Genomic DNA, 23,180 nt, shown 5'->3' with positions numbered 1-23,180 from the left:
AAACCAATTTTACATATTTTCGCAACAAGACATGTAGGCTATCAGACAAGCCTAAATAAAGATTGGCTTACCTGAGATTTTTGACTTATGGGAGAGAAAAAGAAAATTCAAAAGCAACCTCGCAGTAGAAGATAAGAAGAAAATAGAATATTATACAAAAATCTTAAAAAGTAAATCGACAAAAACTGTGGATTAGCAAAAATCATCACATATTTAGAGGATGTTGAAAGTTTATTTTTCACTAGGTTAGACTATAATAAATTTAGTTTAATCCTTTTTCCCAGCGAGAGCAAACAAAGTTTGCACCTGAAAATATCGTCAAGACTGAATATAGTGTTGTACTATCTTACCTGGGTAAGTAGTGCAACACCAGGACAACTCGTAGCAAAGGTGGAGCAAGCTACCAACGCTCCTATCCCACTATCTCCCATAATGCAAAACACATCTCCTTGTGGATATGTATACTGTTATGCATTAAGGGATTGGCCACTACCCAGACAAGTTTCGACCTTTATTGAGGTCTTTTCAGTGAAGAGACTTCAATAAAGGTCTCTTTAATAAAATAAAAATAAAAAACTTTGTTTGTGCTCACTGGGATAAAGGATTAAACTAAATTTATTATATTTAGAGGAAAAAAGCAGTAATGTTTCAAACATGACCCAAGAACCAGAACATACTCACCCAACCCAATTTCAATATTGCACAAAGATGGAACCACAACAAGTAGCAGTGAAGCAATAAAAGAAATATAGACTATTCATTTTAAAGAGACTATTTCATAAAAATTTGCAGGTGGAGAAAACATAGGTGAAGATGCCTTCAACCCTAAAGAAACTTCTGACACAAAAGACATCCTAAATGAAGAAATACATAGAGCAATCAAACAAATCAAAAATGATAAAGCACCAGGCATAGATGACATTCATAAAGAACTTCTAGAAAAAGCACGAGAAAGCATAACAAATTACCTAAGGAAACTGTATACCAAATACTAAAGAAAGGAAGTTTACCAACAGAATAGAGAACAGGCCAGATCATACCCATCCACAAAAAAGATGTCAGGTCCTGCACTAACTCTAGACTCATCACCTTTTTAAGCCACTGCTATAAAATATTCATCAGGATTCTTCAAAACAGAGTTAAATATTCCTAGAAGAACAGATGGAAGTGGAGTAAATGGGATTTAGAAATAGGAGAAGCCCAATAAATGCAATTTTTACATTAAACATATTAACAGATCTTATGAGAGACAAAAATAAAAAAACTCTACTGCTGTTTTATCAACTTCAAACAATTTTCTAATTTTTCTTGGCTATCACTACAGATCATCATCATCAAATTCCTGCCATGTACCTTTAAGGGGTGTACAGGATATGACAGTACTACATGAAAAATTTACATCATTACTAACTTCCTATCTACAATTTTCCTCGAAATCAGTCTGTTACTTGTCAAGACTCCAACATTATCATATCTTATATTTCTATCGTCTAAAGCACTTTGTACCGTATCAATCCACCTATATCTTGGTCTTCCTCTGGGTCGTTTTCCTGCCAACCTGGCAGACAACACTTGTTTTGCTAATCTTTCCTCTCCCATTCTATTTAAGTGACCATACCACCTGAGATTAGCTTTGCTAACGCATTCCTGGATGCTGACAATGTCAAGTTCTTTCCTAATATCCTCATTTTTTAATATGATATTGCCATTGATGCCATCTGTTCATGCCTCTAATCTTTCTCAGGACTCATATCTGTGGTCTCTAGTCTTTGGTCAAGTGTTTTACTAAATAAAAAAAGATGGTACCACATGATCACTACAGATAGCCAAGAAAAATTAGAAAATATCCTGACCATGCTACATTAAACAAATAACAAATATGATATGGAAATCAATTTTAGTAAAACAGAACTAATGGAAATAGGGAGAAAAAGGGAAGCAATGCAAATGAAAATTGGAAACAATACTATAGAACAAGTAGAGCAGTTCCATTACCTAGGATGAATGATCACTGAAGATCTAGACCAGAGGTTGACAACACAGTGCCCGTGGGCACCATGTACCAGCAGTGAATTTTTAGTGTGCCCTCAGAGAAATTATTGTGAACTGCTTTGGAACTTGCAGTGTAGATCGCAGCGTATCTGAGAGATACATTACTAGTATGTAAGAAAACATAAAGAAAAAATACTGCAAATATAATACACAATGGTACAAATTAAGTGAATATTGAATCCAACATTATTTCATAGCCGAATATAGAAAGTACATGAGTTTCGTGCCGAATATATAGAAACTAAAAGTTTCAGCAGATGCAAACATAAGTAGTGCCTTATGGGCAACTCATAGTTAAAAATGGAGCAAGCTTCAGACCTCTTTCCTTAATATTTTCCATAAATGTAAAGCACGTCTTGCAGAGGCCAGCAACCTTTTTAATATGAAGAGTGCAATAAAAAATTTGAAAATTATGGAGGGCTCATGACACAGGCATTTTTTTTCTCATTTCAGGCTTAAAAATTCTGTGATTAGTTGTTTTTAAGAAAAATGAGATTTCAAATTTTAACATTATTTTATTTTATTTACCTCGTTTTTACAAGATAATTTTGTATTTGTTTATTATACAATAAACAATAGTGTGGCTATTTCTAAAAAAAAAAAGTAATATAGAAAGACGTTTAAAAACCATTCATTCCAGTTGTAATTTTAAGTTTAACTATTTAAATCAGGAGGAGTTGGCAACACAGCACCTGCGATTATCATGACCCAGCAATATTCTGCACTTCATATTAAAAAGGTTGCCGACCACTGATCTAGACTATTTCAAAACCATAAAACACCGAATCAATAATGAATGGATAACATGGGCAGACTGTAAAAAAATATGAAACAATAAAAGATTAAGCAAAGAACTCAAATTAAAGATATATAATACAATGATGATTCCTAGAGTACTCAATGGCTCAGAATGCTGGATCTTAATAAAAAAAGAAACGGATAAACTCGATGCTTTTGAAATGAAATGCCTAAGAAAAATCAATAGAACAAACTGCACATAAAGAGAAACAAATGAAAAAGTCAGTCAAGCTTAACTTTAAATAAACAACAATTAGTGTACTAAAAAGACCAATTAAGATGGTTTGGACATATTTCAAGAATGAACCCTACAAAGACTACCAAACATATTATTAAATGGCAGAAGGAAGTTCAGCAGAGGAAGACCAAGACCGAAATGGATTGACAACATTAAAGAAAGCACCCACTTCAATTCCATAATAGAACTTAATAAAAAGACAGCAGACAGTTAAAATTGGCAAAGATTAGTCTTTGAGGAACTCGTCACGCCATGAGCAGAAGAGAAGAAGATTTTTTTTTTTTTTTTTTTAAATCTCATTTCTTAAATATCGATATTATACTCTTTTTTTCATTCTAAAGGAATATCTTTTGTTTTTATTATTTGATTGTATATCTAAACTCTGAGTTATAATTTCTTTACCATTTTTAATAATTCATTATTGATATTATCCACACCTGGTGATTTCCAACTCTTCGGTTTTTTAATTGCATTTTCAATTTTTATCTCTGTTGTATTTATTTCTTCTTCTTGGTTTGTTTACCTAGTTCTACTTTCATTTCAACTATTTATTTATAAAGTTTTTTTAAATAATTTTCAACATCATCAAATTCCTGCCATGTACCCTCAAGGGGGTGTACAGGATGTAATAGTTCTACATGAAAAATTTACATCATTACTAACTTCCTATCTATAGTTTTCCTCCGAATCAGTCTGTTACATTATCAGATCTTGTATTTCTATCGTCTAAGGCAGCATTTCTCAACCTTTCTAAGCCCAAGGACCAGTAAAATGCCTAAAATAATTCAGCAGACCACTAAGTTACAGAGGCATAGCTGGGGCTTGGGGGGAGATCAACCCTTGGCAGCACCTTTTTTGGCATTTATCAAATCTTGCCTTACTGTATAAAACAGCAACTGAGTGATGAAATAGACTTCGACAATGTGATCGATGATTTTGCAAACAGAAAAGCAAGAAAAATAACATTTTAGAATGTTGGAATTAATGTTTTACTTCAAAAATAAACATAGTATACATACATACCTACATCTTCAAGGCCCACCTTTCCTAATTGGGTTCTTGTGGCAACAGCTGCAAGAGGAACTTCCAGTGGTCACAATCCTCTGCCACCAAGCTTAGGTGTTCTGGTGGGATTCCAAAACGTGTCCATCCAAGGTTTTGGATATAATCCATCCAGCGAGTCCGTGGCCTCCCACCCTCTGGCTTGGCAAAGAGGGCCTCCCTTGTGGCATTCTGACCAGGTGCCCGTACCAACGTAACTGTGATCTCTCAACACAGAGAAGCAGAGGTTGAATATTGAGGGCTTCCCGAATTGCAGAGCTGACTCTGTCGAGTCTTGTCAGCTCCGCAACCCCTCGAGGGAACCTCATTTTAGCCACTTGGATTCGTGTCCGCATTCTTTTGGTCATTACCCAACCCCTCATGACCATATGTGGGATGGGGACATAGACTATTGAAGACAGCCAACTTTGCCTTCTGGCTTAACTCCCGCTTCAATACTACCGAACGGCCAAGCTCCTCCAATATTGAGCTTGCTAAGCAAATTCAAGTATTGAGCTCTACGTCCCATTTTCCATCATTCGTGAATATGGATCCAAGGTATTTAAACTTCTCCACCTGCCTCATTGGGACTCCACTTACATGTAGAGTGCATGGGGATGGTTGTATTGAGAAAAATGTTTCAGTTTCGGCCGCACTGATCTTCATTCCAGCGTCTGCACAAACAGCTACAAACCTATCCAATGTCCGCTGACAGTCATCTGTGGAAGAGCTAAGAAGAACTAGGTCATCCGCATAAAGCAGACGTCCAATGCTACATCTTTTTCAATTTTGACACACTCACTGCCTCGGATGTGCCTATCAATCCAGTCTATAAATATTATGAAAAGGAGTGTGACAGAACACACCTTTGGCGCAGGACAACGGAGACTGTGAAAGGTTCAGATTTTGTGCTGTTTACCCTTGTTATATCTTGGCATTATCTTTTTATATTTCTAATATTATTTTACTTACCTTTTAATACTTGTATTCACATATATATATATATATATAATTATCTTTCTTTCTGACTTCTCGTTATTAGTAATATCTTAAACTATCATCAGTGAGTCAAGTCTTAACTTTCAATTTAGGCCGATAAGCAATTATACAAGATGAGCAAGTGAGCTATGAAGACAAAGAAAATGTTAATTGGCGCCAATTCCTTTGTTTCATTTCAGGTACTGGTTCCTTCTTAATTTTAGAGGAAATTTATATTTATACTGTGCCACCCTAAAATGTACTTGATGAATATTTATTCATGGAACCAAACAGCTCGTAATTCTTAAACAATCTCACTGTTGGGACTTATCTTGCAGTCGTTGCCCCTTTGTTTATGTTTGTCAATCTTATCTCCCACTTAGGTTCGAACTTTTAATGAACGGTTCAGTAAAAAGGAAATCAGGCAAGTCTTCATATTCATTTCAAAGGACTCTAACATTTAATACACTAAATAGACATAATACATATTATAATCAATTTTTTTTTTACATTAAATTAATTTTAGATAATATTGGGAAGAGAGTAGTTTCACTTATGATGCTAAATCTCCTGTAACACATATTAGATAATATTTTCAGTTCATTTCTTCTAACAAAATCCAACTCTCTTCTATGTAAGACACCATTACATACTATACTTCCTATAATTCACAATTATCTTCTCCCTACTATTTCAATTAGAGTTCCTAAGTTTCATCAACCTAACTCCTAAAGTTCTTTCAATGAGGGTTCAGTCCTAAGTTGAAGACGTACATATATCTAAATCAATGTCCCCTATACAATTTTTACATTAACAAATAAGAAACTACATTACCAGTAGTTGGGGATGCACTAGGCCTTCATGCGTATCCCTACAGCACTTTCAATTTCCTGATTAACCTCCTAGATTTACCTCGGCTTTTCTACACGTCAATTGGATTTGGACATGACACGTCGCTGACGGGGGAAGCAATTCTGGCTACCTACTCGCTCATGGATCGGCTGGGCATAGGTCAACGATCTTCGGCGAGATCTGGAACTTTGTTGTGTCAGGTCATTCCATAGCTCAGAACTGCCCAAGGACACTGCTGCTAGCCGCGATGACCTCAGGATGGACTTCTCCACTGATGACTCCAGTACAGGGAACGAAAAAAAAAGCCATGAGCTGGCGTCACAACGGCTTTTAAAACGTGCACCTTATGTTTCTTGCCTACGTCATCCTGATTTCTCCCGGCGCGTCACTCCTATGAACGCCTAGCACCAATCTCACCCCTAGCGTTCTATTCGGAGGACATCTGCATGCGCGTTCTATTAGGTGCACATGTATGACTTCAGGCCATTGCTGTATAATCGGATTGCCTTTTGCCTTTAGATTGCACATAGTTTAAATTTTACAGAACGATTATTTAATTTCAATATGATGCATTAGATAAAACTTTCTTAAATATTAACGTAACTGATAATTTACAATTGATTATTTTTATCTTGATATATCGATACTGGCTCCGTAATTGATAAATTGTGTTAAATCTGAATGAAGGTAAAGGTTTTGAGTTTTCTTTTCATTCAGAGTTTCACACCCTGACACAAAACTCTGGGCATTCATAAAGGGACTTGATGGCAGCTAATAGTTGGCCATCCACTCCATACTCCTGTACTACTTGCCAAAGCTTATCCCGAAGAACCCAGTCATATATATGCCTTCTCCGTCCACAAAAACATATGTTGACATTCTTGGCATATTCCCAAGATTTCTCAAAGCCTTGCCTTAAAGTGAAGATATGGTCAATTGTGCTTCTACCAGGACGAAAGCCACATTGTTCTTCCTGTAACTTTGACTCAACTATGCTCCTGCACCGTCTTTCCAAGCACCTAGCATACAATTTCCCCAGCTGGCTGAGCAGAGAGATGCCACAATAATTACTGCAATCCTTCTGGTTTCCCTTCTTGAAGACTGGTATTATGATGCCTATCTGCCATTGTTTTGGTGCTCGCCCAGATATCCAAGCAGCCTGACGCACTCGAGGCAGCCAGAGAACACTGTCTCAATTTAAGGCTTTTATCATTTCGGGCTGAATTTCATTATTGCCAGCAGCCTTGCCCGATTTTAGTGATTTTATTGCTAAATGGACCTCTTCTGCTGTGAGACTAGTCATTGCCCCGATCTGCACTTCTTGGAAGTCCACAACTGCTGGGCCACTCGGGTTAGAAAGCTCTCAAAGTATTTCCTCCATCTGTGGAGGATATCCTTCTCGGTTGTTAAGTGCACCATCAGAGGCCTTAATTGCCCTTGCTGAGCATGATTTCCTCCCTCGAAGGTGGCAGATGGTCTGCCAGAATACTTTGTTTTCATTTGCATGGGATGAGTCTAATCTTTCTACAAAGGATTCCCAAGCCTTCTGCTTTGCTGTCTTTACTGCCTCAGCAGCAGCTTTTCATGCCTCCTCAGCATACCGCAATCGCGTCTCAGGTGACCTGACCCTAAGCCATGTTAAGTAGGACTCCTTTTTTGCCTGGACAGTTTTTTGAACTTCTTGGTTCTACCAAGGTGTCTTTTTCTCACTGCCTGTTGCCATGCCGAGCTGCTTTCTGCCACAGCATGAGAGTGCAGAGGCAGTGACAGCTGTTCTGAACAGCTTCCACTCCTTCTCAACATCTGCAGTATGCTTGGGAATCTCTTTGAACCTGGAGGAAATGTCATCTGCAAAATTCTTCCTCGCAGCCTCATTTTCCAGTGCCTCCCATTTCACGCAGTATAGCTGCTTAGGACTACCAGCGTTGATGGTAGCATCTGGTTTCTGAAGCCGTAGAGTGCACACAACAAGGTGGTGGTCAGTTGACAGTTCTGCCAACATCTTCTCACACGAATGTCCAACACTGAGGAAAATAGGTTGCTGAGACTATAAAGAAGTCAATCAGAGACCTTTGTTCTAGCATATCCCTGTACCAGGTATACTTATGGACTTCTCAGTGCTGGAAGAAGGTATTCATTATGGACAAGCTGTTAGTACAGCAGAAGTCCAATAATTTCAACCCATTCGCGTTAAGGTCAGGGGCGCCGTTCCTCCCAATCACACCCCTCCATGTCTGGTCATCTGTTCCAACATGTGCATTGAAGTCACCCATTAGCAGGACTGATTCCATGTCTGCCACCCTGTCAAAAGCAGCATCCACTTCCTCTAGGAAGGCAGAGTATTCTGACTCCAGATTAGGTGCATAGGCTTGCACCACAGCCAAATCTTGGTTTTTCATCTGAACCCTTAACACACATACCCGTCCCTCCAATGGGATGCACTCAGTAACACGGTCTGACAGCTGGGGGCTTGTGAGTATCCCCACACCTGCGGCTCATACCAGAGCCTGACAATGTCTAAAAATACTATAAATATAGTATTTTTAATTTATTTCCCTATATGTCGTTTTGACTTTTTATTATTTTTTTTAAAAAACCTATGTAGGAATTACCAACATTTCAGAAAAACTGTGCCATTTATAACATAATAAATCTAAAAGCATGTTTTGAAAGATATGGCAGCATAATTAATTAAATTGGAAGTAAACAATTAAACGTGCATCATCATTGAACAAAGTTTTAATTTTTATTAAACAAATAAATAAGTTGATATAATTATGTTACTACTTACTTTTAATGAGATGGTTGAGCTTCTCGGCCCTTGCAGAGTTGCTGGATATCTGGCTCAATATTGCTCAACTTCAGTCGAAGAGATGCACACACACTAAGACGATTTCTGTATTTTGTTTTTATTTGAAGGAGCGATGAAAATCCTTTCTCACAAAGATAGGTTGTAGAAAACTGCAGGACTATTTTCAATGCTTCTTCAGATAATTCCGGAAATTCACTTCTCACTGAAGACAAGATCCAAAATTGAGCAAAACCAAGATCACTGAATTGCATTTTAATCCCAGTGTCACTTGAAAGCTCAATTAACTGTTCTTTTTTCGATAACAAAAGGTCATTCTCGTGACTGCAAGCATGAAATGGATCACGAACCCAGAGAAATTTCTTATAAATGTTATTCGGAAAACGTGTCTAAATTCTGTTTCAGATTTTTGAGGTAGTCACAAACCCTTTCCACAAACTCAGAATGAACAAAAATATTATTTTGCACTAAAAAGGATTCTGATGTTGAAAAAGGTGCAAATTGAAAGTCTTTTACATAATTAATCCGTAAAACTAGGCTTTTCTCGAATGCCTTTATTTTGTCGTATGCATCAAGAACAGTTAAAAATATTTTCCTCAAGGGAGAGATTTAGTTCGTTTAATTTTGAAAAAATGTCTGAAAGATAGTATAGCGTTGATAACCATGCTTCGTCAACAAAGAGTGGTGCAAAATCAGAATTATGTTCTTTTAGAAATAATAAAACTTCGTGCCTAATTGAAATAACCTTGTTAGTACTTTGCCCCTGAAAAGCCTGCGAATTTCAGAATGAAGCAAAAGTTGTGTATATTCACTGTCCATTTCATCTCAGAGTACTGAAAATAATCTGTTATTTAACGTTCGAGTTTTAATAAAATTAACTAGTTTGACAGCGTTCTGTAGTACAGTTTTAAATTCTGGTGGCATTCTTTTGGAGGCTAACGCTTCCCTATGTGTGAAACAATGCACCCAATTCATATCCGGAGCGGCTACTTTGACCTTAGAAACAACCCATTATGCCTACCTGCCTGTAAGAGCACGAGCTACATCCGAACAGAAGCCTATACATTTTTCCCACTGGATCCCTTTGTGTATTATGTAGAGTGTGAAATATTTCTTCTCCAGTTGTTCGGGATGACAAAGTTCTACAAAACAGAATATCATCATGAATGTTATCATGTGCATATCTTACATAGCATATTAACTGCGCATCATTTGTAACATCAGTAGTCTTGTTTATTTGTAAAGCATAATAAGGGCTCTTCTTAGCTCTTTTGATTAACCTAGATTCTAACCTGCCATATCATTAATTCGTTAATCATTAATAAGAGGATAACCAACTTGAATGACTGTTACAATGCGGTCAAAGAACATGAACAGATGCTTGGGGACATCCGTTCTGCATCTTCCCCTGGGTTTGTAAATATCTGCAAAGAAGATTGCAGCTCAGTTAAAAGGCTTGAGCAAAGTAAAGAATGCAAGGACAAGAAGGAAAATTATAAGGGGAAATGAAAACAATGACAGTCAGGTGATAAATAAATGAACAGAGTCTTTTGCTGAGACAGACAACATCAGATCTATTGTAAGTCAGGAAATAGAAATTCTCCAGAGAGCCCGTCATGGAGCATTTAGACGAAGTGATGAAGCAACTGGGAACAATGTCTATAAAGACCGCAGAGCCTAGTAGTAATATAACTGAGGAAACCACAAGGTTAATTCTCGAGGAGGTTGAGCGACTACACAGACCCCTTCTTGACAGAATAGACTCAGTAATGCAGAGACTAAGAGAAATTACCTCCCAGGAAATGATTGCACCTCCATCAAATCACAGAACTAATGATCGAAGCGATGGAAGAGAGCCTCTCAGGTCTTATAAGTGCAACAGAATTGGGCACTTTGCTCACAAATGTTTCAATGGCAGGCGATGCCTTAATAGAGGTCATAATGAAGAGTTTAGGTGTCACATACGCTAATAGGAGGTGGAGAAAAGGACAAAGAATAAGAGGGCAGTCCTATGAAATGATGGTGAAGACCAGTGTGCATGGAGAACATTGCATTGCCTTACTTGACACTGGAGCCCAAACCTCCATCATTTCTGAAGACTATTTTAAAATATTAGAACCCTATATTAAGGACAAGATTACTTACCTCAAACGATCCGTGAGAATATTTGGGTGTACAGCCTCCGCATCTCTTGCATCTTAATCTGTGAATCTTAAAGCGTACCTGCCTGAATTCAGAATGTGTGTTTGGCATGAGTTTCTGGTCTTGTCGGGATCTTCTCTCCCACACATAAAACTGATTCTGGGTAATGAATTTTTGATAAGGTGCAACTTTAAGTGTGATTATGAAAGGAAAGAAGTACCATATTTTCTTGTGTATAAGACGCACTTTTTTATCTTAAAAATGGGGTGTGTCTTATATAATGAAGGTAAAGATTGTTTCCTCTTTTCAAAGTCATACGCACTCCCTTTTATGTTCCAAGATCTTTGTAGGCGGTTAATGGTGCAATCAAATTGATGCGTGACCTTCACGTAACTTCTAGCACGTCATTGGCTAAGATGGGGAGTCCCTATTCAAGTTTCATAAAATCTTATCCGAGTAATCAGTTACCGATGGTTATCAGTATTGAGTTGACGTGTTGAGATATTTTGTGTTCAGTTTGATATTTCCCTGTAGATTTTAGTGATGGAAAAAAACAGGTGACATTCATATACTTCAAGTTACAAATTGCAGGTTGTAAAATATTCAGAAGAACACGGGAATAGGGAAGCTGAAAGACATTTTGGACCTCCACCTACAGAAAATATGATTAGAACTTGGCGTGGTCAGAAGGAGATTTTGTACAATTTGCATAATGAAAAGCGTGCGGAACTTGGAAAAATTGTGAAGTGGCCAGAACTAGAGACCAAAGTTTTGAAATGGGTGCAAGAAAATCGGCAAAACGGTGTTGCCATTTCAACAAAAATGATTCGTACACATTAAAAATTACCTATTATTTTATCCATTTTTTTTTAAAATCATACTTTAAAGTTTAGGTTTTTTCCAGAAAATTGTATTAAATTTCTTGGGTGCGTCTTATACACTGGAAAATACGGTATATCTCCTAGGAAGAAGGCAAATTATTAAAAGGGGATTTGAATCAAAATCACATGAGAAAGGAAGAAACTCACCCAGAATCTGATCTTATAAAGGGAGCCTTGAAAACCAGGTTAATAAATCCATAGGTGAGCTAGCAGGTGATAACTTGAACATGAAGGATCACAATTTGTCAGCAGAGACAAGCCCTCATCTAAACCATGTGTCCATTGTAGTAAGAACATCACAGGGAAATTCTGTTGGCAATGGGAGCTTAGACGTAGATGAGATTCAACCTGATGTCTCAGAAGTAAATTACATTAGTGTTGGGAAAAGGAAGAAACCAAGAAGACTAAGTCTCCATCATGACAAAGAACTTGGCAGGACCTGATGCCTCCAATTCACAAGGCATTTCTTTGGCAAACAGAACACCTCTGAAAGGTTGAAAGGGGAAGGAACAAGAAACTGGTTAAGTGAAGGGAAGGAATCCAAGGGAGCAGATTATGATATTGGTAAACTAAGTGAAGATGGGGGCCACAGGGGCACACGGTACTTCTACAATCAAAGAAATCCACAATAAGAGGAAAGTATAAGGAGCTGGAAGGTGCCATTACATGAGACCCCCCCCCCCCAGAACTGTAAGGAGGAACACTTAAAAGAAAAATTTTGAAAAAATTTTATTGGAAAGGGGGACCTATGTTAAATTGTGATAGATTGTGATTTTAGGAACTCCAATCTTATCACAGTTTAACATGCGTTTCCCAATGAAAAGGAAAATAAATACAAGTGCTTGTCTCTGGGTATTAAAGTACTGCTTTGTAGATATATCAAATATTTCAAACTAAAAGAAAACAAATAGTTATTTATATAGTATTTCAACAAAGGACCACTCACTAGTTAGTATAAATAATAGTGGAAGTGTAAACATTTAACATTTTGTTAGAGCAATAAATACTAGGAGTTATAGAATGATTTGCACAAATTCTAAGGGGATATAAATCCAAACATCAGGAAGCAGTAACGCAATGCAAGGGGAGCAGTTTGCCTCGTGCATTTGCGTGCTGACAAAGCACGAAAAACTTAGCGGAGAAAGCTGGATGCTGTGACGTCGATCTACGTGAAAGTGCTAGGTGGATATCGGGGAGTGCGAGAATCGCCGGGAACCAAGGCAAAATATAAGGGTCAAGTAAACAAAAAAAGCCCCATGCAGGGCTTTTTTTTTTGTTCCTGATCTCCTGGTGTTGGTCTTGCGGTATTGTGAACGGGTGAAGGGTGGCAGCGCCTCCACTCCGGGGGGTTTTTGATAGAGGCATTGGCAGAACTAGAAGATCGTATCTCTGCGGAAAGAGTGAGCCTGGCCATCCACAGAAAGCCAGATAGGAAACTCCCTGGATATTTCGATTAAGGAGAGTCAGATTCCTGAAGACCTCTTAATGTGATGCAGTTCAAGATAGATAAGTAGACTTTATTGTATTTGTTAACTATGAATGAAAGGATTTGTGACGCGTTGTGAATCGGAGGAAAGAACATTAATAATATTATATAGAACTGAACTGTAGTGATCCTGAAAAAATTACCATAAATTTACTGTTTGCTACTGTGATCGAATTACGTTATATGTTTAAAGAGGTTATGATAAAGTTCAGAGTAAAGAATTGCTATTAATGACGAGATTGTAAAAGATATAGATGCTATCTTGAGTGGTTTGGTTGAGACTGAATTAGAAAAGAATTATTGTGATTGTCATGCATAATTAAGGTGTTTAATGTTGATGAGATTTATACTGCAAAAATTAACAATAATCAGTGTGAGTATCCTTATGATATTGCAATGTTTTAATATTAAACCTGATTGTCAGGAACTCTCTTAGACTGAGAATTTAGTTTGCATGTACTGTATGTAAATAATTATAGTATCTAATAAACCTTGCTTTTGAATCCAATTAAGTCTATCTGTGATTTGGAATCCGATACTCCGCTTATTAAACTTAACATGAACCTAGGAAATTAGAAGGAAGAGATTTTGGCCACGTCTGCAAACGTCAAGGTATCACTTAAATACTATCTAGAGATCGGCTCTTGATTGATATTGTTATTTAATCTAAAAACGCTAAGTGGTGCAGAGAAAAAAATTAATTTCTTAGTGTTTTACGAGAGGTTGATCCAATACCAGAGTATCACTCTGATACTCTGGTATTGGCTCGACCCTAGGCCAATTCCATTGTTATTCAGAGGTACCACGTGATACCTGAGAAAGAGTCTAACGAGAATTTGAATAAAACACTAAAAGAGTAGTTATATTAGAGATAGGGACACAACACTTCTGCCTTTGAACATTATTTGAATAAAAAAATATTTATTTAATTAATTTAAGTCTGCCTGTGGACCACCTGCCCCATCATCGCAGACCACAGGTTGAGAAACACTGGTCTAAGGCACTTTGTACCATATCAATCCACCTATACCTTGGTCTTCCTCTTGGTCATTTTCCTGCCAACCTGGCAGAGAACACTTGTTTTGTTAATCTCTCTTTGCCCATTCTGTTTAAGTGTCCATACCCCTTAGATTAGCTCTGCTAATGCATTCCTGCATGCTGACAATGTCAAGTACATTCCTAATATCCTCATTTTTTATATGATATTGCCATTGATGTCATCTGTTCATGCCTCTAATCTTTCATCTTTCTCAGGACTATCATGTCTGCAGTCTCTAGCCTTTGGTCAAGTGTTTTACTTCTGACCCAGCTCTCAGATCCATAAGTTAAACTGGTTTGAACACTGTCTTGTATACAGCTAATTTATTGTTGCGACTAATTTCTCTCTTATTCCATATAAATTTATTCAATTAACTTCCTACCATACCAGCTTTGTTGATTCTGTTGTCTATCTCTGTATTTAATTTACAATCTTCAGGAAAACTTGTGCTTAATTAGCTGAAATGTTTTACTTCTTCTTTAGGTTTTCCATTCAAAATGCAGTTGATATTTTCAATGCTGCTAACTATTTTCATTGCCTTTCTCTTTTTAATGCTGACCTTCATACCATATATATTACAACAGCTATTCAATTTAATCAGGGAATCTTGCAAGCATGTAACGGATTTATTTAGAAGTATAACATCATCCGCATAAAGCAAAGAGTTGACATTAACATCTCCAGTTTTGTTATCATGTTTAATGACACTTTCCTTGATAATGTGATCCATATAGATAATGAATAACAGAGGGGTTAATGTACATCCTTGTCTCACAGAAGATTTAACATTAAACCATCTTCCTCTGTTTCGTTCAGTTCTAACTGCTGATTTACAACTCAAATAAAGACTAAATATTGCTTCATATAATGCCCCATTGACACCTTATAACTGTAGCATATTGAACAGTTTCTCTATTCAATATTGTCACACCTTGTCACATGCCTTTTTCAGATTGACAAAACTTAAATACAGATCTTTGTTATATTCCCAAGGTTTCTCAACTATTTGTCATAAAGTGAAGATCTGATCCTTGACTAGAGGATCTGATCCTCTATTTGGCTTGAATCCAGCTTGTTCTTCACCAAGCTTTTATTTCACAATTCTTCACAACTGTTTCTCAGGTATACTTGCATAACTCTTACCGGGAACACTCAGTAGGGAAATACCTCTGTAATTCTCACATTCGGTTTTATTTCCCTTTTTATATATGGGTACTATGAGCGCTCGACTCCAATCATCGGGAATTTGTCCCTCTGTTCAGGTCTTCTGAACTATGCAGTGCAGCCACTGTAAGACTATTATACCATCATACTTCAGTATTTCTGGTTGAATATCATCTACTCCTGCTCCTTTTCTACATTTCAAACCTTTGATGGCTTTTTCTATTTCAAGTATGGATATGCTAGTCTTGATTGTATGCCTGCTGAGTGTTTTTTAGCACTGTGCTATCACTGCTTGTTTCATTTAGCAGTTTTCAAAGTAATAACTCCATACTATCAGGATATCTTTTTCGCTTGTTTTCGTGTCACCTTTATCATATCTAACTCCTTTTACAGCACTCTTTCCTCCATTTCTAAGCTTCTTCAACATCCTCCAGAATATCTTGCCAACTTCTTGATGTTTATCTTCTGTTCTTCTCATGACTTTTGTTTAGCTAGTTTTGCATAGCGTTTAGCTTTCTTACATTTGTCTCTGTATTCTCTAAGAGCATAAGCTGACTTATTCGCCAGGAACCTTTGATATGCTTTCTTCTTTTCCTTCACTGCCTTTTTAACTTCCTGTGTCCACCATGGAGTTCTGATTTTTCTATGCTTGCACACAACCTCACCACTTGCCTCTCTGGCTGAATCAATCAGGGTTTTCTTCAATGCCTGCCACTGAATCTCCAAGGTTTGGTTCCTGTTCTCAAACTCTTTCATTTTTTGTTCAATATTCTTTGTGTATTTTAGTCTACAATTCACATCTGAGAGCTGCTCAACTTTTATTCATTTTGAAACTTTCTTACATGTTATTGTTTTCAATAATAAATTCAATTTTATCCTGCTCAAGACTAAATATTAATCACTTCCAATGTCAAATCCTCTGTACACTGTTGTGTCTTGCACGAGGGAGAAAACATCACTATCAGCAATAACTTAGTCAATGAGACTTTTCTTATTCCTTGCCTCTTCTCTCCATGAATTTGTGCACATTTTTATGTTGGAACATGGTATTAGTAATAACAAGTCCGTGTCCTGAGCATAAATCCAACAGGTATTTGCCATTATTATTAGCTTTGCTCTTTTCTCCAAATTTTTCCAAAATATTTTTGAATGTCTGACAATCACTTCCTGCTCTGCTATTTAGATCCCCAACAAGGACCAATTTTTCCTTTTTCAATGTATGAGTTGCTTTCTCTAAAGCCTCAAAAAATTACTCCACTTCTACCTTAATAGACCCTTCTGTGGGATCATAGCCACAAATAAGTCTCATTGTCCAGTTCCCCATTCTGATATTTGCTCACATCACTCTACTTGAGACTGCCTGTCATTCAAGAAGATTAGCGTCATATTTAGTGTTGAATACTATGGCTACTCCTTCTTTTCCTTGATTGTCATTGCCTGAATATAACATTTCATATTTATTGCTCAGAAAGATCTCACCAGTTTTTGTCTTTTTTGTTTCAGTCATCCCTACTATGTTGATCTGGTACTTATCTAATTCCTCGGCTAGCTCCATTTCTTTGCCATTAAGGCTTCTTATGTTGATAGTGCCGACTTTAATTCTAGTGATATTGAGTTGGGGTGTGTTTTCAGATTTGTTCCAGTAGCTGACTTTTTGCTGTTCGCCCTGGTTCCCTGGCAAAAACAATGGGGGCCTTGTTTAAACGGGTGACGCCTCAGCCAGCATGAAATTTTGTCACGTACCATCATTTTGTATTTTGGTTTAAACCAATAAGAATACAATTTGGTCAGCTAAATCCCAAATTGTCAACTCCTCCTCATTCATTCAGTATCCAGGTATATACCCAACAGGGTGCACCAGCTGAAGGCGAGGATTGGGCATTAGGTCAGAAGGCCTGGTCAGTTCTCTGCATTCCTTTAAAGGCTATGTGGAGCTATCTTCTCTGTTATACAGCTCTGACCCTTTAACATCCCTAAAATAATTTTCTAATTCTTCTATTTCTACTTTTAATATTGTGATATATTCTGCTTCTTCTTTCTTTTGTGTGTTAATAAATCTCCTCATTTATTTCTGTATACCATAAAAATCATACTCAAGTTCTTTTGTATATGATTCCCAAATTTGATTTTTACTTTCTATTTTCTTTTTATTAACTTCTGTTCTTATTTCCTTATATTAGTTCTAATTTTCCTTTGTTGTTTTCATTTTATTTTTCTTTCATTAATATTTTTATTTCTTCATTAAACCATGGAGACCATATTCTTAATTTTTTTTATTTTATTTATTTTTTTACCCCTAATACTTCTGTTGCTATTTCATTGAAATTTGTATTAAATTTTTTTGTTTATCTTCTACATGTTGTTCACTGCTTAGTGAGTTATCTTAGAACTTTTGTTTAATCTATTGTAGTATAATGTTTTTATGCTTTCTTCTTTTAATAATTCCACTTTAAATTTTATTTCACCTTTGGGCTGATTTTCTTTAAATTTTATTTTCACCTATTTCTTGTAAAGTCTGGTTATTATTATTATTACGGGTATCTCCATGGAGTTAGTAGACTCATCGCGGAGACCCAAACTAGCAAAACAATATCTGTCATATCTCTTCTTGAATTCATTTACAGGCGAAGAGCTCAGAACTAAGTCAGGCAATGAATTCCACTAATTCACCACCCTCCAGGCAAAAAACCTTGTTCTGACACTCTTGTTAACCACACTCTTCTTTAATTTCCAGGGATGACCTCTTGTTCTTCCATCACTATCACACAGCTGAAACATTTCCCCTGCATCAATCCTATAAAAACCTTTCGGTAATTTAAACGTTTCTGTCATATCCCCTCTTCTCTGCCTATCAACCAAATCTCTGCAATCCACAAGCTCTCAGTCTATCAATGTAGGGAGCATTTTTTACATCACTCACCAACTTGGTCACTCTCTTCTCAAAACCCTCTCCACAGCCTCCTCATCTTCAAGGAATCCAGGTGACCAGAACTGAGCAGTAATCCAAATGTGGAAGTATCAATGCTTTATAAAGGGGAATAATAACCTCTTTATCTCTGGATGTCAGTGTGTTCCTCAACAACCAAATAATCCTATGTGCAATCTTGGACACCTTAGCAATGCGTCCTCTGAACTTCATCTCCCTATCTACTAACACCCCTAAGTCCCTAGCCTCATCAATCTCTTGTAGTACACAGCTGGTAAGCTTTTAATCCCAAAATGCATGACTTTACCCTTTTCCACATTGAACTGACATCCATTATTTTTTGCCCATTCTACCAGCTTATTTAAATCATCTTGCAAACTTTCAACTAGAGCTTGATTTTTTATTGCACTACCCAACTTTGCATCATCAGCAAACAACTGAATATCTCCCTGTAAGCCATTTCCTATATCATTTATATACAAATTAAACAACAATGCCCCAAGCACAGAGCCCTGAGGCACACCACTGGTCACCTGCTTCATTCTGGACTCAGCTCCTCCATACACCACCTTATGGCATCTCTACCTGAGCCATTCTCCTATCCATATCACCAATTTAGTATCCATTCCCATCTGCTTCAATTTGTGTAACAGTGTTCCATGGAGTATCCTGTCAAAAGCCTTAGCAAAATCCAGAAGTACCACTGTGTAGCCAGTACCTTTGTCCAACTCAGATGTCATTCTATTATGAAAAGTTAATAGATTGCTAAGGCAGGATCTACCTTTAACAAAACCATGTTGGCCTCTATAGAGTATCATATTCTGATCCACCCATTTTTGAATTTTGTCTTTAACCAACTTTTCCAATACTTTTACCACTACTCCTGAGATGGTGATTGGTCTGTAATTAACTACCGCAGTTTTAGAGCCACCCTTATGCAAAGGAACCACTTTGCCTAACTTCCACTCCCTAGGGACCATACCAGAGTTCAAACTTAAATTAAATATCCAAGTAAGAGGGATTGACAATTCATTTGCACATTCATGCAACACCCGAGCTGATATTCCATCTAAGCCTATTTGTGTTTTTATATAAATTTTGCAATATATTAAATACCTCTAATTCTTTAGCTTCAATTCTCACATTAGTTATTGCTACAGGTATAGAGATATCCTCACTTGGGTGATAGACTTTTGAAAAGTGATCACTCAGTAACTCGACTATTACATCTGATTTTGTCACCTCAATACCATCAGCACCCACTAAAGTTATCCTTCCAAAGGCATTCTATCTCTTACTTGCTACATAGCGGAAGAACTCTTTGGGATTACCCTTGATCTCTTTGGTTAAGATCTTCTCATAATCTGATTTAGCTTTTTTACTATACTGGTAACCTTCCTAGCTTGAGCCTTGTACTGCTCATGGGTGTACTGATCGCCTTTCTCCTTGTAAATTCTCCATAACATTTTCTTTTTTTGCAGATGAAGCTCGATACTACTGCTCATCCATCTAATGCCTGCCTTGTTTAACTTCCTGACCATTGGGAAACAATCTGATATTGCTTTCCTCAGATACCTGCTGATTTAATCCCATGCACTGCTAACATCTTTCCCCTGCAATATGTTCTGCCATGGGATGGCTGCAAGCTCACTCCGAAGCTTGTTATAATTGCCCAACCTGTAGTTCCGTATATACCCCTTCTTAAGAGAAAAATCCACAGATTTTGCAACCTCCCAAGTCAATACTACATGATCGCTTTCACCAATTGGAGTTAATGAGGACACCTTATTTATGCATATAACCTCTGAACCAATAACCAGGTCCAACACTCTCATACCACGTGTCCCTTCAGTTATGTGCTGTTGCAAGTAATTATCTCGTAGAAGATGTATGAACTCCATTTCCTTTTTGCTACATGATTTCTTCCTTCCAATTGATATCTCCGTTATTAAAATCCCCCATAATAATCACTAAGCCTGCACTAATTTGCTGATGCATGAATTCAATGTCTCCCCCTGTACTCCCTTGCCTATAGCAGCATCCAACTGTATATTTGGTTGCATTGGTCACTATTTTGCACCAGACTGCTTCAAATGAACTCTCATTCACATGTCTATCATCTTGATATACTACTTTCTTTGGCTGCAACACATTAGCTATCATCAACAGTACTCCTCCCCCTGTTCTATCTTCTCTATCCTCCCTGAAAATACTGTACCCATCACATTCAATTCCAGTGACCACATCTTCTGCTGACAGCCAAGTTTCACTAATGCCTATAACTTTTAGTGAGATTGCACTGACTAATGCCAGAAATTCTTCTCTCTTATTTCGAATGCTTCTTGCATTGTATACAAAAATTTCTTCTTGTATACAAAAATTGCAGATGCCCTCTAGATCTTGTACTGGCTTAGAGAACTGATATATAAGTCACTAATTTCAGTAGTCCATTGCCGATTTGTATCCCCTCTCTTCTGCAATTTATTCTGTGTATAAGGATCAATAAATATACAATCAGTGCTAAAGTTTCTCTCTCTTGCACTCAACCTTTTCAATATTAGTTTCCCTGCCCAATTACTTCAACTTGTTCAGAAAACAGTAACTTCTTCAATCACTTATGTCCTTCCATGTTAAGATACAGTCCATCTCTAGCATACAACTGTCTTTTTCCTTCAAACACACTCCAAACATCAACAAATTCCAGACCTCTTTTTTTCACATTCTTGCAATCATATCATTATTTATCATCGCTCATCTACTTAACTCGTATTTGTCAAAACGAGGCAGCACACACACACACACTATCTTCCCATTGACACTTTTCCTATTCACAATATCTAACGATGTTCCTAAATCTTTTCCTACCCAATTTATACCACCTCTCAGGTGAGTCGTACCCACCATAACTATCATCTTGCCTGCTTCATTCCCTCTCTTTATTGCTAAAGCCACTCTTTCTATTGTCCCACCAGCCAAGCACTCCTCATGCAAACCACTCGCCATACCCTTAATTATAGAATCACGATATATCTTACCACTCTTAACTTCATTCAAGTCCACACAAGCATCACTCATGGACTCATTTTCTACGCTATTCAGCCTGACTCTCCCAGCTTCATTACTGAACGCACTATTACTTACCCCCCCCCCACACACACACTCACGACATCCCGTTTCTTCTAGGCCACTTGTGGTTTTATTTTGTTGACTCCCAATCACTCCCATGCTATTTATTACTGCATATCATTCACCAAAGACTCACCCATATGTAATCCTGTCTCAGTTTACATATTAGCAGGTAATGGTTACTTCAATTTCTTCTGATGTTGACACTGTAATATCTTCTATTTTTGATGGCTGTATTACTTTATTGCATATGATATAATCTATTATTGATCCCTGTTCTCTCGTGTTTCCAAATGTTATTTTATGCTGTTTTTTTTTTTTCCTGATAAAATGTATTCTTTATTTTTAACTTTTATTTCCACAGAATTGTATCAGTGCTCATGGATTATTGTTTCTTCCTTAAATCTTTGCATAATTTCATTTATTGGTATATATCCTATTCTTGCATTTGTCACCCATTATAATTAATTTAGGTTTCAAAATATTTTGGAGGTTGTTGAAGAAGCTTAAGAATGGAGGAAAGAGTGCAGTAAAAGGAATTAGAGATGATAAAGGTGACATGAAAACGGGAGAAAAAGATATCCTTGAAGTATGGAGTAATTACTTTGAAAAACTGCTAAATGAAACAAGCAGTGATGACAGCACAGTGGTAAAAAACACTGACCAGGCATGCAGTCAGGAATACATATCCATACTTGAAGTAGAAAAAGCCATCAAAGGCTGGAAATGTGGAAAGGCAGCAAGAGTAGATGATATTCGACCAGAAATGTTGAAGTATGGTGGTATAAGAGTCTTACAGTGGCTGCACTGCATAGTTCAGAAAGCCTGGACAGAGGGACGAATTCCCGATGATTGGAGTAGAGCTCTCATAGTACCCATATATTAAAAGGGAAATAAAACTGCATGTGAGAATTACAGAGGTATTTCCCTACTGAGTGTTCCTGGCAAGATCTATGCAAGTATACTTGAGAAATGGTTGAGAAGAATTGGGGAAGAAAAGCTTGGTGAAGAACAAGCTGGATTTAGGCAAATAGAGGCTGTCAGGATCAGATCTTCACTTTACGACAAATAGTCGAGAAAGCATGGGAATATAACAAAGATCCGTATTTAAGTTTTGTCGATTTGGAAAAGGCATATGACAAGGTGCCAAGAGAGAAGCTATTCAATACGCTGCAGTTATATGGTGTCAATGGGGCATTATATCTAGCAATACTTAGTCTTTATTTGAGTTGTAAGTCAGCAGTTAGAATTGAAGGAATACGGGAAGATGGTTTAATGTTAAATCTGGTGTGAGACGAGGATGTACATTATCCCCTCTGTTATTCATTATCTATATGGATCACATTATGAAGGAAAGTGGTATTAAACATGATATCAAAATTGGAGATGTTAATGTCAGTTCTTTGCTTTATGCAGACGATGTTATACTTCTAAATAAATCTGCTACAAGTCTGCAAGATTCTGTGACTAAATTGAATAGCTGTTGTAAGAGATATGGTATGAAGGTCAGCAATAAAAAGACAAAGACAATGAAAATAAGCAGAATCATTGAAAATGTCAACTGTGTTGTGAATGGAGAACCTGTGGAACAAGTAAAACATTTCAGCTATTTAGGCACGATTTTTACTGAAGATGGTAAATTAAATAT

The 23,180-nt window shown here is 37.1% G+C and overlaps 1 long non-coding RNA gene across 1 annotated transcript in view; it reads left to right on the top strand.

The window, feature by feature from the left end:
• Nucleotides 1-23,180, top strand: part of LOC150093466 (uncharacterized) — a 32,468-nt gene that overhangs the window by 5,467 nt on the left and 3,821 nt on the right. The window contains exon 2 of the long non-coding RNA XR_016550409.1: nucleotides 5,221-5,307. This is a non-coding gene — a long non-coding RNA (uncharacterized LOC150093466). The remainder of the gene's footprint in view (nucleotides 1-5,220; nucleotides 5,308-23,180) is intronic.

The sequence above is a fragment of the Typopeltis vanoorti genome, chromosome 24 (genome assembly GCF_054136105.1).
Source record: "Typopeltis vanoorti isolate ZY-2024b chromosome 24, IOZ_Tvanoo_1.0, whole genome shotgun sequence".
Taxonomy (NCBI): Eukaryota; Metazoa; Arthropoda; class Arachnida; order Uropygi; family Thelyphonidae; genus Typopeltis; species Typopeltis vanoorti.
The sequence above is the reverse complement of the archived record's forward strand: the minus strand, read 5'-3'. Positions and strand labels throughout refer to the sequence as shown.